This window comes from Pan paniscus, chromosome 1 (assembly GCF_029289425.2).
Source record: "Pan paniscus chromosome 1, NHGRI_mPanPan1-v2.0_pri, whole genome shotgun sequence".
Taxonomy (NCBI): domain Eukaryota; kingdom Metazoa; phylum Chordata; class Mammalia; order Primates; family Hominidae; genus Pan; species Pan paniscus.
This window is the reverse complement of record NC_073249.2, coordinates 9,764,773-9,778,013: the sequence shown is the minus strand read 5'-3', so window position 1 is coordinate 9,778,013 and position 13,241 is coordinate 9,764,773. Positions and strand designations below refer to the sequence as shown.

At 42.7% G+C, this 13,241-nt stretch overlaps 1 protein-coding gene across 9 annotated transcripts in view; it reads left to right on the top strand.

The window, feature by feature from the left end:
• The first annotated feature begins 1,046 nt into the window (after positions 1-1,046).
• Positions 1,047-13,241, top strand: part of CHRM3 (cholinergic receptor muscarinic 3) — a 523,502-nt gene continuing 511,307 nt past the window's right edge. For 5 of the 9 annotated variants that reach the window (XM_034949681.4, XM_034949679.4, XM_034949659.4 and 2 more), the window contains exon 1: positions 1,047-1,707. The gene's annotated coding sequence lies outside the window, so the exon portion shown is untranslated. The remainder of the gene's footprint in view (positions 1,708-13,241) is intronic. The other 4 variants (XM_034949688.3, XM_055098437.2, XM_034949663.3 and 1 more) reach the window with 1 other exon arrangement.

Genomic DNA, 13,241 nt, shown 5'->3' with positions numbered 1-13,241 from the left:
TTTGCTGCCTTTCATATTGTTAAATATTTCATTTCATACTATGCTTCAATTTCTTGCTTTTTTTCTTTTTATCTTCCTCCTTCCTTCCTTTTTCTTTCTTTTCTTCTTTTTCAGTTATCATTGTTACGCTTTTCCTTTCTTGTGAGATTCCTCTGTTATCTTTCCTTATGTGCTTTTTAAACAAAACCTCGAGAGTGCCGTGGGACAGCCTCATTGGTATCTTTTCAAATTTGGTATCTCTCCACTTTTTCCTTACATAGTTAGCCGGCAGTAGTACATAATAACCTTTTCTGTCTCTTTCTTTCTTTCTTTCTTTCTTTCTTTCTTTCTTTCTTTCTTTCTTTCTTAGATTTTCATTCCTCTTGAGCTTTAAAAGACAGGCTAGCAATGTTATACCTTTCATTTTATTTTCTGATTTTAAAAAGTGTGTGTGTGTGTGTGTGTGTGTGTGTGTGTGTGTGTGTGTGTACGCGCGCGCGCGCACGTCAGTGTCTTCTTCATGGATGCTTGTCTTATTTTCTCCCAAGGTGTAACTGTCCAGGGAGGGAAAAGTCAAGTCGTCCTCTATTACACTGCTCTGCAGAAAGAGACTCACTAAATGTCAAAAAGTAGATGCATCAGACTGTTCCCTAGAGAAAGGTTTGCCATGGAGTCGTATATTGTAACTGAGCTGAAGTTCACTCATCGATAAGTTGTGCCCAAGGAATCGAATTCCTTCCAGTCCTTCTAAGCAGTCCAGGGAAACCAATTTAAAAGCGAACACAACAAAACTAATAGACCGGCAAAATCTATCTTTGAAGCGCCGCGGGAGGCACAATTTGGGAACAGGTGAGGCCATGCTGGGTGGGTGAGGCCCCCCTCTCTCCTGCTTGGTGTCCCGCTTTCAGCCAACCCACCCCAGGAGTACCCTGGGATCTCCTCGCCCCCTGCCAGGCGGAGAACGCGGAGCCCAGCGGGCACGCGGGAATGGAGCTAGGCGCCGGCAGGGCAACTGGGCATGCTCAGAAGCCGGGCAGGTTTGGGTCTCAAGCAGGCAGCCTGTGCATTACACCAGCTCTCTCAGTCCGGGGAGGAGGAGGAGCAGGAGGAACGCGAGGAGGAAGGAGAGGAGGAGCGGCCAGCAGTAGCCACGACCGCCACCACCAGGCAGAGGAAGAGTTCGTGGGGAGGAAAAGACCTCTCCTCCCCCTTGGAGCGCCTTCTCTCTGCTTTTGGAGAAGGGGAATACACGATAAAGAAGGAGACGGAAAGAAGAGAAAAAGTGAGGCGGGAGACAGAGGGAAAAGGGCGTGAACAGAAAGGGCCGGAGCGTGCAGGGGAGCACAGGGCGCGGGGGCGGCACTGCCGAGCCGGGAGCGCTGCCGCTTGGGCAGGTGCCGCGGCCGCTGCCCGGAGGCGGCATGTGACGCGCGGCCGCAGCTGCCCGCGGGCGGAGCGCTCTCAGACCCCGGAGCGCACACCGCGGGGCCACCGGTGCCATCGCGGATCTCCAGGCTCCTCATCAGTCCGCCGGGGCGGCAGCAGCGCTTCTGGGAAGACGGGCGATGAACCGAAGGGCGGCTCCGGGCAGGGGGGCGCGATCTTAAGGACAGTCGCTCCCTGAACGCTGAGCCGGAGGAGACGAAGGGAAGGTGGAGCGGACGCCACCCGCGCACCGGGCAGGCGCGGAGACCGGCGTGGGACAGCCACCTGGAGCGCAGCTGCCAGGTAGGGACGGCGCCCGCCACCCAGGCGCTGGGCAGAGCGGGTGGCGGTAGCGGCTGACCTGGTTTCTTGCCTTATCTCGTTGCGAAAGGAGGAAAAAGTTTTCGGCGCGGGTAGGAGAGGTCTTGTGTTTGGAGTCCAAAGAAGGGGCTGGGGAGGGACGAGAGAGGCTGTTGATTCGGGGAAGATGGGGGCACTTGAATTCCGACAGCGCGATCTGGTGCGGAGTTGGAGTTCTGGGACTGAGGGTGGGGAACGCCCGCTGGCACCCAAGTGCCCCGAAAGGGACGGGAATCATGCGAGCGGTGGCCGGGAGAGAGCCGGGGACGTCCCACCCCGCTCTCCCTCGCTTCGATTCTCTCTTCGCCACTGCCGGATCTGAGGCTCCAAAGTGCCCGAGCATGAGGAGCTACTGGGCTCCGGGTGTGTTTGTGAGCGCACTCGTGTGTTGAGCGTTTGTCTCCCATCTCCCCATTTGGTTTCCTGTCATTTCTAAGAAGGCTAAAGCTGGCACCCGCCAACCTCGCAGTGGGGCCGCAAGTTCGGATTGCATTTCAGGGGGCGAGAAGGCAAATTTGGCACTTCGAGTAACACTTGGGCGAAGGTACCTAGCCTAGTGCGCATCTTTACTGACCCGGGGAGAGTCTGCACTCGCGAGGCAGCGGCCGCTGGACTGCACCGGTTCTCCTCTTTGGAACACTTCCTCAGCATAGCCTCCTAATAGCGAGGTTAATTTTTGCGTGTTTTTAAACGGCGGGGGCGGGCGGACAGTTGACTCCAGCAGCAGAATTCACTTGTCTACTTCGCGGTGTGCGTGCTGGAATTGAGATCCTGTTCTGCATGCTTGTGCGTGTGTCCGACTCTCCTTGCACGCATTTGGAAGTGGTAGAGGCAGCAGGGATTTGGGAACTGCATCCATATGGATAGGTTTCAAGAATGCAAACCTTCATTTGTCTGCAAGTGTTACTGGAACCTGTCCAAAGCCTGCAAGGATATGTCCCCTCGATCCCCGCCAGTGTCCGTGTTTGCAATGTGAAAGGGCGGCCCTCTTTAGGACAAAAATGTATTTATCAAAGCGATGTGTGGTTAAGAACACTGGTTATTTCACAATATGCTTTGCACAGACTTTTCCTTTCTCTCTTGCCCTCTGAGTTCCAAGACAGATAACCTGTCCCCTCCCCCCATTTTGACCTTTGTAGGTTACTATTTGAAAAATAATTTTTACCTGGGTGCAGTGATTATATAGTCCAGATAATTTCATATTGTGAGATCGTTATATCGCATGAACCATTCATCATTATTTCCTGTGTTTAAAACAATGCCCATGTATTTAGTTAAGAGAGACTATGCATATGAACCTATAGTTCAGAAAGGGGAAAACTAAACCTAGAGCAGATACCTGCATATAGGCGTATTGTAGTGGTAGCACGTTAATAAAAAACTAAGGTATATCTGTTCCAAATATTGTGGGATAGACGAGGTGTTGAGTGCACCCTCTTGTTATAAGAGCTGATATCCCGAAGTATATATGTGCAAGGAACATGCCTGCTTCTTCAGTGTGCATTCCAACATGCCACAGAAATGTGGTTTACATCATAGCTTCTACCGCCGAATAGTCTATCTTTAGATTTTGTTTACATGGTTTGTCTCAATTAGCTTAATACATAATTACCTATTGTTGGGCTAGACAGCACGTTATTTTTGTAGTGGTTTCCATATGGAAATATAACGTTCGCTTTAATTACTAATTTAAAAATAATGACATTGCCGGTTGGATTTAGAATGTTTCTTTAGGTTGGGGGGTATTATGAGATTGAATGTAGCACGAAAATAGCAATGTCGAAATATTGTTTTTTAAATAACGTTGGGTCATTAATCGAATGAACATGATAGTTGAAAAAGAAAATGAGATAAAAAGTAGACTTTGAAAAATCTTTATAAATTTTCTGTGTGGAAAATTATTGTAAGGGAAAAATGTAATTTGGGAAAAGGAGCAAATGTGGAATTGGTCAAGTTTTAAAGAAAGAACAAGTGTTATAATGGGTAGTTCTGTATTAAACCTACATTTAAGCTTATTTAGGAAAGTTTGCTTTAAAATTTAGAGAAATCTATGATGAATATTCAGTACCCTATTTTTATTCTGGGGTAGGGGGAAGTAAAATGTCACTTCAAAAGTATTATTTACTTCTGAAGATTATTTAGGCATGTGTAAAAGTTCTTTAGAGTGTACCTTCTCATTTTTTCCTTATAAAGACAAATGATTTAATTTCTTAACAAAGAAAATTTGTTATAAATTAGAGTATGTAAAAATGTGAAGTTCTTTTAATGATATTTTAGCCTTTAATTGCAGGCAACCTGTTGAAAGAGAGCATGGAAAAAATGTGAAATTGGCAGACATAGAATTTCTTAGATTCACACTTGTAAATTGAATAGACAGAAGGTTAAACGATATGGTTAAAATCAAAGTTGCCTTATGTATTTGTAAATTATAAAGTAATATATATTTTTAGATTTTTAGTTAAAATCTCTGTCATTTTCCCAGCCAACATATTGTTCTTGCCTAATAACTTTGTTAGCACTGGCAAGCTCAGTTGCTTACTGCTAAATGGCCTGGACGATTCCAGTGTGACTATTAAGAAATTGGGTCTTGTTTGCAGTGCCGGGAAGTTTATACTGGGAACAGCTGTGGTGTAGTGGCACTTTAGATAGGAGATGAATGAACCGTGAATCATATGAAGATGGAGACTGATCAGTATGCAGAGAAGTGTATCTGTCCTTCACTTATGGAACCTGATTTTATATCATATGATGACTAATAGCATTATTCTCACAGTGTGATTTTGGAGGATCAGTGAGTAACTAGAGATGTTGTCTTTTATGTTTGTGAATTTAAAATGTATTCTCCTTACATAAGACTATTGTAAAAGGTATCTATGAGCTTAATAAAATTGTAATCAAATCCCTCTACCACGTTTACTTTTAAAAGTTAATCAGCATAATAAAATGTGCCTTTATGCTTAATTGTTTAATATAGTGTTTTCCTAGATGCAATATATTTTTCATCTATAAAGTTCAGCAAGTCCAGCAGAAGCCCTGTTCTGAAAAATTACTAGCCTTTCAGAACTTTGGAATAAAATTTCAACATCAATGGAAAGTTTTGATTTTATGAAGAGATAATCTAATGTATATGACAGGAGGCAAAATCAGTTAAATTAGAAGTTAGTTTCTGCTGTCTGAAAGGCCCTATCTTCTCCATTAGGGAATATATCTTTGTTCAGATCAAATGCTAAGCAGAGTATTTCTTCAAATCACTCATCACTGCATTGCTCCCTCTGCCCACCCTCCACGGAGAGGGTGTGCAGTATGAAAGGCTTCCCTCACTTTTTTTTTTTGAGATGGAGTCTCACTCTGTCGCCCAGGTTAGAGTGCAGTGGCATGATCTTGACTCACTGCAACCTCCGCCTCCCAGGTTCAAGCAATTCTCTGCCTCAAGAAAGGCTTCCCTTTTCATCAGTTAACTAGCACCTGGAGAGCTCTGTTAGCCTGCTACCTTCCCTAGCAGTTGCATGCCCCAGACAGTATAGATCTCCATTAGTGTTGTCTTCAATGCAAGAAATAAAAATAATTTTGGTCTGGGCACAGTGGCTCATGCCAGTAATGGTAGCAGTTTGGGAGGCCAAGGCAGGAGGATTACATGAGGCAAGGAAATCAAGATCAGCCTAGGCAACATAGCCAGACCCCATCTCTACAAAAAGTGTAAAAACTTAGCCAGGCATGGTGGCGTGCACCTGTATTCCTAGCTACTAAGGAAGATGCAGTGGGAAGATAGCTTGAATGCAGAAGTTCGAGACTGCAGTGAGTCAGGATCATGCCACTTCTCTCCAGCCTATAGGAGAGACTGAGACTCTGTCTCTAAATAATCATCATCATAATAGTAATTTTGGTTTGGCGAAGCAATTGAAAATATTAAACCATAATGTGGCTTATATGATAACTGTGTGACCTCAAGCATTTCATTCCCCACTGTACACTTGAAGACCATAGTAGTTGCCCTGTCCATACCATGGATTGGTTTTGAGAATCCAGTGCATGTGGATGTGCTTTTTGAACAAACTCTGAAATGCAGTGCTTGATTGGAACCCAGAGCCCCCTCAGTACACCATGATGGACAGCACTGAGCGCCAGTATGTAGTGGCCCTCTGGCTCAGTTTTTGGCCTCTGTGTGTTGTTTTCTATCCAGAAGTTTTGGCAGCTTGCAGATTCCCCAGCCTCTGGCAGGCTCTCTCTTTTAGGCTGGCGATCTGCATTCTCCCACCTGTTGGAACTTCCCGCTCATCCCCTCCTGAAGGCCAAGGACTCTGGCTGACGTGCACCTTCTTAGCTTCCTCTGCTGAGGCTGCAGCTGCAGCTTGCCACATTGACACAGACCTAGGGTCCAGTAGTGATGACAGGAAGTCAACAGAAGGAATATTCTGAGCCCCTGCCAGCTTCTCACCAATTGTGCCAGTTCATCCTGAAGCCATCCGGAATATGAACACTTTGAGAAAAACAATGGTGGCCAAAAATTAAAAACAAAAAACAAAAACCAATTTGATAAACAGTAGCTGGCAGATGCCTTGTGGGCTTTGAGACCTTGCCTTTCCAAGCCTGCTCTGCATGGGACTCAGGAGCCTGGCCCTTCTGATTCCACAACCAGTGCAGAGTCTGTCCTAACCCTAGTGAGCTCTAGCAATTCTCATGCCCCCCTCACCTCAGTTTCTCTAACTCCTGTCATATTTACCATTTCGTAGGACTAGGATTTTATTGAGTTTTCAATTTGCACTTTCAGTACTGGATTTAATGTCTGGCCTGGGAAAATTTTAGCTATGACCTTGGCAGTCAGCCTCGCCCTTGCCAAGAACTTCTCTCCAGGAGCAAGACCCCTTTCTTTCTATTCTGTCTCTGATTCAATCTCAGTGTGACAAACCCTTGGACCTAAGGCACAGCTCCTCTCCTGACAGTGCATCATTTCCGCCTGAGACTTGTAGTGCCCGGTTCCACTTGACAAATAAATTCTCCTTGTCTGTCATTGTTGGCAGGATCAAATCTCAGTTCTCCACACCTCTCCCAAGCAATGTAATTTGAGTGGCTGACTATCCACTACAGAATTAATCCTTCATTAGGTCATTTGTTCTAGCCCAGCCCTAGCCTGCTTCCTGTCCCCACTGTTCCCTTGAAATTTGGCATGCCAGCTGAGCCATGACATCGTCTACCTTCTGTCACCTCTAGCACAGGAAGTGGTGCTAATGTAGACATCCTGGTTCAGGCAGGATATCCGCCAACTACTGCTATTCAGATAAAATTCAGGTGAGTTTAAACCAAGGTAAAATACTTTCAGCCTGTTTTGGAGAGAGTCCCCAGAGAGAGGGGCTACCAAGTGTGTACTTCCCTGCATTTATGGCTGTGAAGTGTTTTGGTGCTCTTCTACTGAAGCCTTCTAATTTATCATAGGTAGCTATGGCTATAGACATAGATACATATAAAAATATTCTGTCACTAAACTGTAGGAAAAAGGAGCTGCTAACAGCCTTTGTCTACATTTTTTAAGACTTGTCACTTTGGAGTACATTTTCTCCCACTAGAATTGCCCATGGGATCCCAGACTGGAGGGAAACCTGGTTACTGCTAACTATTAATACATACAGGCCAATTCTTGCCCACAGCCATTTGACATTCCATCGAGCTAGCTCTCACTTCCATTGAACCCTAATCCAGTGGTATTTTGTAGACTCACAATCCATATAAATTTTGGCTGAGCATAGTGGCATACACCTGTAGTCCCAGGTACTCGGGAGGCTGAGGCAGGAAGATCACTTGAGGCCAGGAGTTCAAGGTTATAATGTACTATGATTGCACCTGTGAATAGCCACTGTACTCCAGCCTAGACAACATAGCAAGACCCCATCTCTTCAATAAATAAAGAAAGAAAGAAGATCCCATATAAATATTAAATATTGTTCGGTTTTTGGCTTCAAATTGACAATATGTTGATGACTATATTTAAATGTATATCCATAGTCATTTAAAAATGTTATTGAACACAGTCTTTTTTGTGATTTTTCAATTTTCTTAGTGCAAAATAGTCTAAAAGCACAACTTCTGTTGTGGGAGGTCTCTCAAACGATTTACATTGAAAAGAAGTTCTCATACTTGAAATAGACGTGATGATCCTCCTGCCGTGTTTCCTGTGCTTTCTCACATGCCCGATAACACATGCCACATGCAGTAGCTTGTGTGAAGGGAGAGATGATGGGAATCTGGAATGGCCATGATGTTTCTTTATATGGAGTCCTCCTTTCTTCTCTCCTCACCCCAGATCCTTTCCATCATGCAAGGACCAGCCAAACTCTTCCAGCTTTCCTTGAGCGCAGCTATCATTCTGTTTTTCCTGTGATTAATTATTTTAAATCCCTTGATTCATTTGAATGTTAGAAACTGAAAATCGGTCTGACTAAACAACTACAAATCACTTCCCTCTACTCTGAATACTAGTGGCACTCACCATTTTTAATATAAAATTTGATGCTCAAGGATAACCCAGGTAGTATTTATTTTGATTCTCTCCAAAGAAGTTACCTTCATGAGAGTATATAAGTAAATATATAATAAATACATGTTTGAGTAGAATGAGTAAATGACTCAATCATTCCATCTATCTACCTATCAATTATCTATCTCTTTATATCTAATCCACCTATGTTCATTTACATAGGTGTTGTATATACATCCATTATCACATCTTTCATATCAGTATCATCTAATGTGCAAAGTACCATGGACATTCTGTTTTGGATACACAGTAAGTCAAGGGCTCTGCTTTTCAGAGCATATGATCAATGTGAGTGTAACTAAACAAATCTGGGTTGGAAGGGGATGTTAGATGTTGCATGAATTTCTTAGGTTTTAAAAGAGAAGTTTATTCTTTCACAATTCTGGAAGCCAGAAGTCTGAAATCAAGGTGTTGGCAAGACTGCGTTTCCTCTAAAGACCCTAGGGGAGAATCCTTCCTTTCTTCCTTCAGCTCCTGGTAGCTATCTGCATTCCTTGACTTGTGAGCATATCATTCCAATCTCTGCTTCTGTGGTCACGTTGCCTCCTCCACCTCTTTCACTGTCTCCTCCTGTATATGCCTGTCTTATAAGGATATGTGTGATTGCAGTGAAGCCCCAGCCAGAAAATCTAGGATAAGCTCCTCCTTTCAAGAGCTTTAACTTCATCACATCACATGTTTTGTCATATAAGGTAATCACAGAACCTGGGGATTAGGAGGTGGGCACATCTTTTGGAGGGACCGCCATTCAGACCACTGCAGATGTCATTAATGAACAACTTTTGGCTTTGGACCTCTCTCTTGTGTTAAACTGTGCAGTCTGTATGTTTGAGAAATTAACACTCACCAGGGGGGTCATTCCATTTTCACAGAGCAGTGAGATGCAGATCCCCTTTATATTGAGCCAAAAATCTAATTCTCATTGTACTTATTTGCCTTCTTAATAATTCTGAGAATTATGATGAGAACACTTCTGATCTTTCTTCCACAAGAAAATCTTTAAAGTTGAGAAGTTTAAAGTTATTTCAACCTAGTCCTATGTGCCACTTCTAAATTTTCATGATTTTTCTTAACCTTTTCAATTACACTCACCGAACAGCAATCACACTCCCCTAATCTCACTACCCTCTGACTTTAAATCTTTTGACTCCTCTCATCCACCTTCATGAGGTTTATACCAATGACTTTTCCAAAAGTCACCTGTAACCTCTTAGTCATAAAACGGGTAGCCCTTCCTTGTCTGTCCTGGTTAATCTCTTAGCAACCCCTTTAAACTCCCTTAATTTTCAGAGAATTATACCTCCCTAGCTCTCTTCTCTCCTCTGTTTCTTTTCTCTTCTTCCTGTTCCCCACCCCCATTTTCTGCAGAGTGTAGGGCTTTCCAGCAATTTCTCCCTGGTTGACTCCCATACTTTTCCGTTGCCTCTCCTTTTGTACCAGCCTCTGTCTTCACGATTTCAAATACCCTTTCCATGTGGGTCACACTCATCTGCTCATCTCCAAGCCTCACTTGGCTTCAGTAAGGAGCATTTCCATGTGCTTGCTGGATAGCACAGCCTTCTCCTCCTTCTTCCTCATCCTGTTCCCCTCCTGGGGTTCCTATTTCTATGAATAGCATGACCATCCCACAGCTCAAATGTTAGGAATAAATCAAGTGATCTTGATTTATTCTCTTCCCTCACCTCCCACATTTAGCCAGGTACCGAATTCTAATGATTCAACCAAGTAAGATCTCAACCTTCTTGGCTACTTTCCCCTCCTGCTACCAATATCTTAATTCATCATTTCTGCAACTTAAATGTGCATTCAGATCACATAGGGATCTTGATAAAATGCAGACTCTGATCCATGAGGGCTGGGTTGGGGCCTGAGAATCTGCATTTCTAACCAGCCTTCAGGTGATGCAGATACTGCTCCTCTGTGCTCAGACCACACTGAGAAGAAAGGCTTTATGTTTTAGCTTTATATCTTTTCTTAGTCTCTGAGCTTCCCAGATGATCTCATTGATCATATTATTGCCTTTGATCCATTTTACACAGATTACTGTTATTGAGGACCAAATGTGATCATCTTTCTCCTACCCTCGAACACCTTCTTTGACATCACCTTCCATTACCTGTTGAATAAAGACTAAATGTCTCACATCAGCTTCACCCTATTTCATGGCTTGGGTTTGCATGTTGAGTTCAGTCTCAAGTCTCAAGGTCACCCTTCACTTTACCCTGGTACTTGCTGTTGCAGGTATCCTCATCCTCTGCCACGTTCTCTTGCTGCATAGGATGCCCTTTGTGCCACATCATCAGGGATCCAAATTTTAGCAATTTGTCAAGGACCACTTGAAACGAATTCATCTTCTGTTACTCTATCAGAATCTCACTTTTATCCCTGATTACATTCACTCTTGGTTTTAGTGTGTGTGTGCCACAAATTGTTTGAAATATCAGACTGTGAACTCCTTGAAAGATGCTGTGTTTTGTTGGTCTTTGACTGCTTTCAAGTATCTAGTGCAGAGTCTTCTTCATAAATGCTCAGTGTGCACATTTGCATATAAAATATGTAAACAGGCACAGTGGCTCACTTTGGAAGGCTGAGGTGGGAGGATTGTTTGAGGCCAGAAGTTGAAGACCAACCTGGGCAACTTAGCAAAAAAACATCTCTACAAAAATTATTAAAAATCAGCTGGATTTGATGGTGCACCTGCCTGTAGTCTCAGCTATATGGGAGGCTGAGGCAAGGAGGATCCCTTGAGCCCATTAGTTCAAAGCTGCAGTGAGCTGTGATGGTGCCACTGCACTCCAGCCTGGGCAACAGAACAAGATCCAGTCTCGAAAAGAGTAAATATAGTGTTTTTGTTGTTTGTCTCCTTATAAAAGTAATATATGTCATACAAAAATTCAAACATTATGGAAATATATATCAAAAGTAAAAGTCCACCATAACCCAATGCCCCCAAAGACAACTATGGTTAACAGTTTGATGTCACGACAGGATTGCCTCTGATATTTTTCTATACATATTCTAACATTTACTCTATACAAAACTGGGATAATAATAGACTCTTGCAACTTGACTTTAAATGTAAATCTATCTCCTCTTCTTAAAATCTGCAACTTATTCCAAAAGATTGACTGATTTAACTGCATAAAAACCAATCTGCTTAAAATGGCCTAGCAATGTAGAAATATGTTTGCTTTGAATTTCTGATCACTTAAGTATGCCTTTATTCGGCAATTTCTCTCTCTGCTCCTCAGATTGTGCTAGACTTCAGATCTGTAACAGTAAGACACAAATACTACCCCGGAAGTTCCAAGCTATACTTATGTCTTTAGGCTAATGTTGAGTGATGAACTGCGGGTGAAGTAGTAATCATTTATCTTTGATGTCAAGTTAAAATTATCATATTTGATGACATGAACTCTCAGATTGCAATTTTATACTGAAATGTAAGTTTTCAAATTATTTCGCTCAATAAAGAATAGGTGACTCATTTTGAATTCTGAATGTGTACATATTTATCTATCATCTAACACACATATGTATAGGTATATTACTTTTTGTTCCATTAATGAATATAAATTTGAAATAAAAATATAGAAAATGTTGTGGCCGGGTGTGGTGGCTCACGCCTGTAATCCCAGCACTTTGGGAGGTCGAGATGGGTGGATCAGGAGGTCAGGAGATTGAGACCATCCTGGCTAACACAGTGAAACCCCTTCTCTCCTAAAAATACAAAAAATTAGCCGGGCGTGCTGGCACATGCATGTAGTCCCAGCTACTCGGGAGGCTGAGGCAGGAGAATCGCTTGAACCCGGGAGGCGGAGGTTGCAGTGAGCTGAGATCGTGCCACTGCACTCCAGCCCGGGCAACAGAGCGAGACTCTGTCTCAAAAAATACATGTATTTATACATATATATATTTCTATAAAAAATATAAATATATATATTCTATAAAAATATATCTCTCTATATATTTCTATATATATAGAGAGAAAATGTTGTAAAAGATATACCAAAAATTTTAGTGTATTTAATAAAACTACAATTTAGGAAGAAGCAGTGTGAAAAACAAAAGGAAAATGTTATGTGAGCCGTGTCTTAGAATGCCAGTAACTGGGGGCACACAATAAAGCATTTGTTGAAAAGAAAATTCTTTTAGAAGTAAACATCAATATTCCCTTTGGAATTTTGGAGAGATAAGTCTTCATAATGATGAATGTTTGTTACTGATACCATATTTGTCATTTAAGAAATAGTTCTATTGTGGAACTCGGGAAGGTCATTTTCCTGGGTAGAGGGAGGACAGGAGTATGTTTGAGAAACCTAGAGATATCAGCAAAGAAGACTGTATCTTATGAAGAAGAAACTTAAAAGTAGAATGTAAGACAATAAAAGATTACAACTTTGAATCAATAGGAGACTTTTGCAGTCTGGGTTAGTGAAATTATATAAATAATGTATTTTTTTTCTTTTTGAGATGGAGTTTCGTTCTTTCGCCCAGGCTGGAGTACAATGGCATGATCTTGGCCCACTGCAACGTCTGCCTCCTGGGTTCAAGCGATTCTCCTGCCTCAGCCTCCCAAGTAGCTGGGATTACAGGCATGTGCCACCACGCCTGGCTAATTTTTGTATTTTTGGTAGAAACGGGGTTTCACCATGTTGGTCAGGCTGGTCTCGAACTCCTGACCTCAAGTGATCTGCCCGCCTCGGCCTCCCAAAAAGTGCTGGGATTACAGGCATGAGCCACCACGCCTGGCCAATATAAAGAATATTTCTACATCTTCTATCAAACCCCTGAAGATTTTGTCCATTGGTATAGTTAATATGTCTCCTCCCATATGGATTGTGTGTTTCCTGTAGAATTTAATACAAGTGAAAATTGAACCTCCTTTGGAATAATAAGAGCAATTATCTGATAATAAAATTAAGCCATATTTATTTCATTTTTGCAT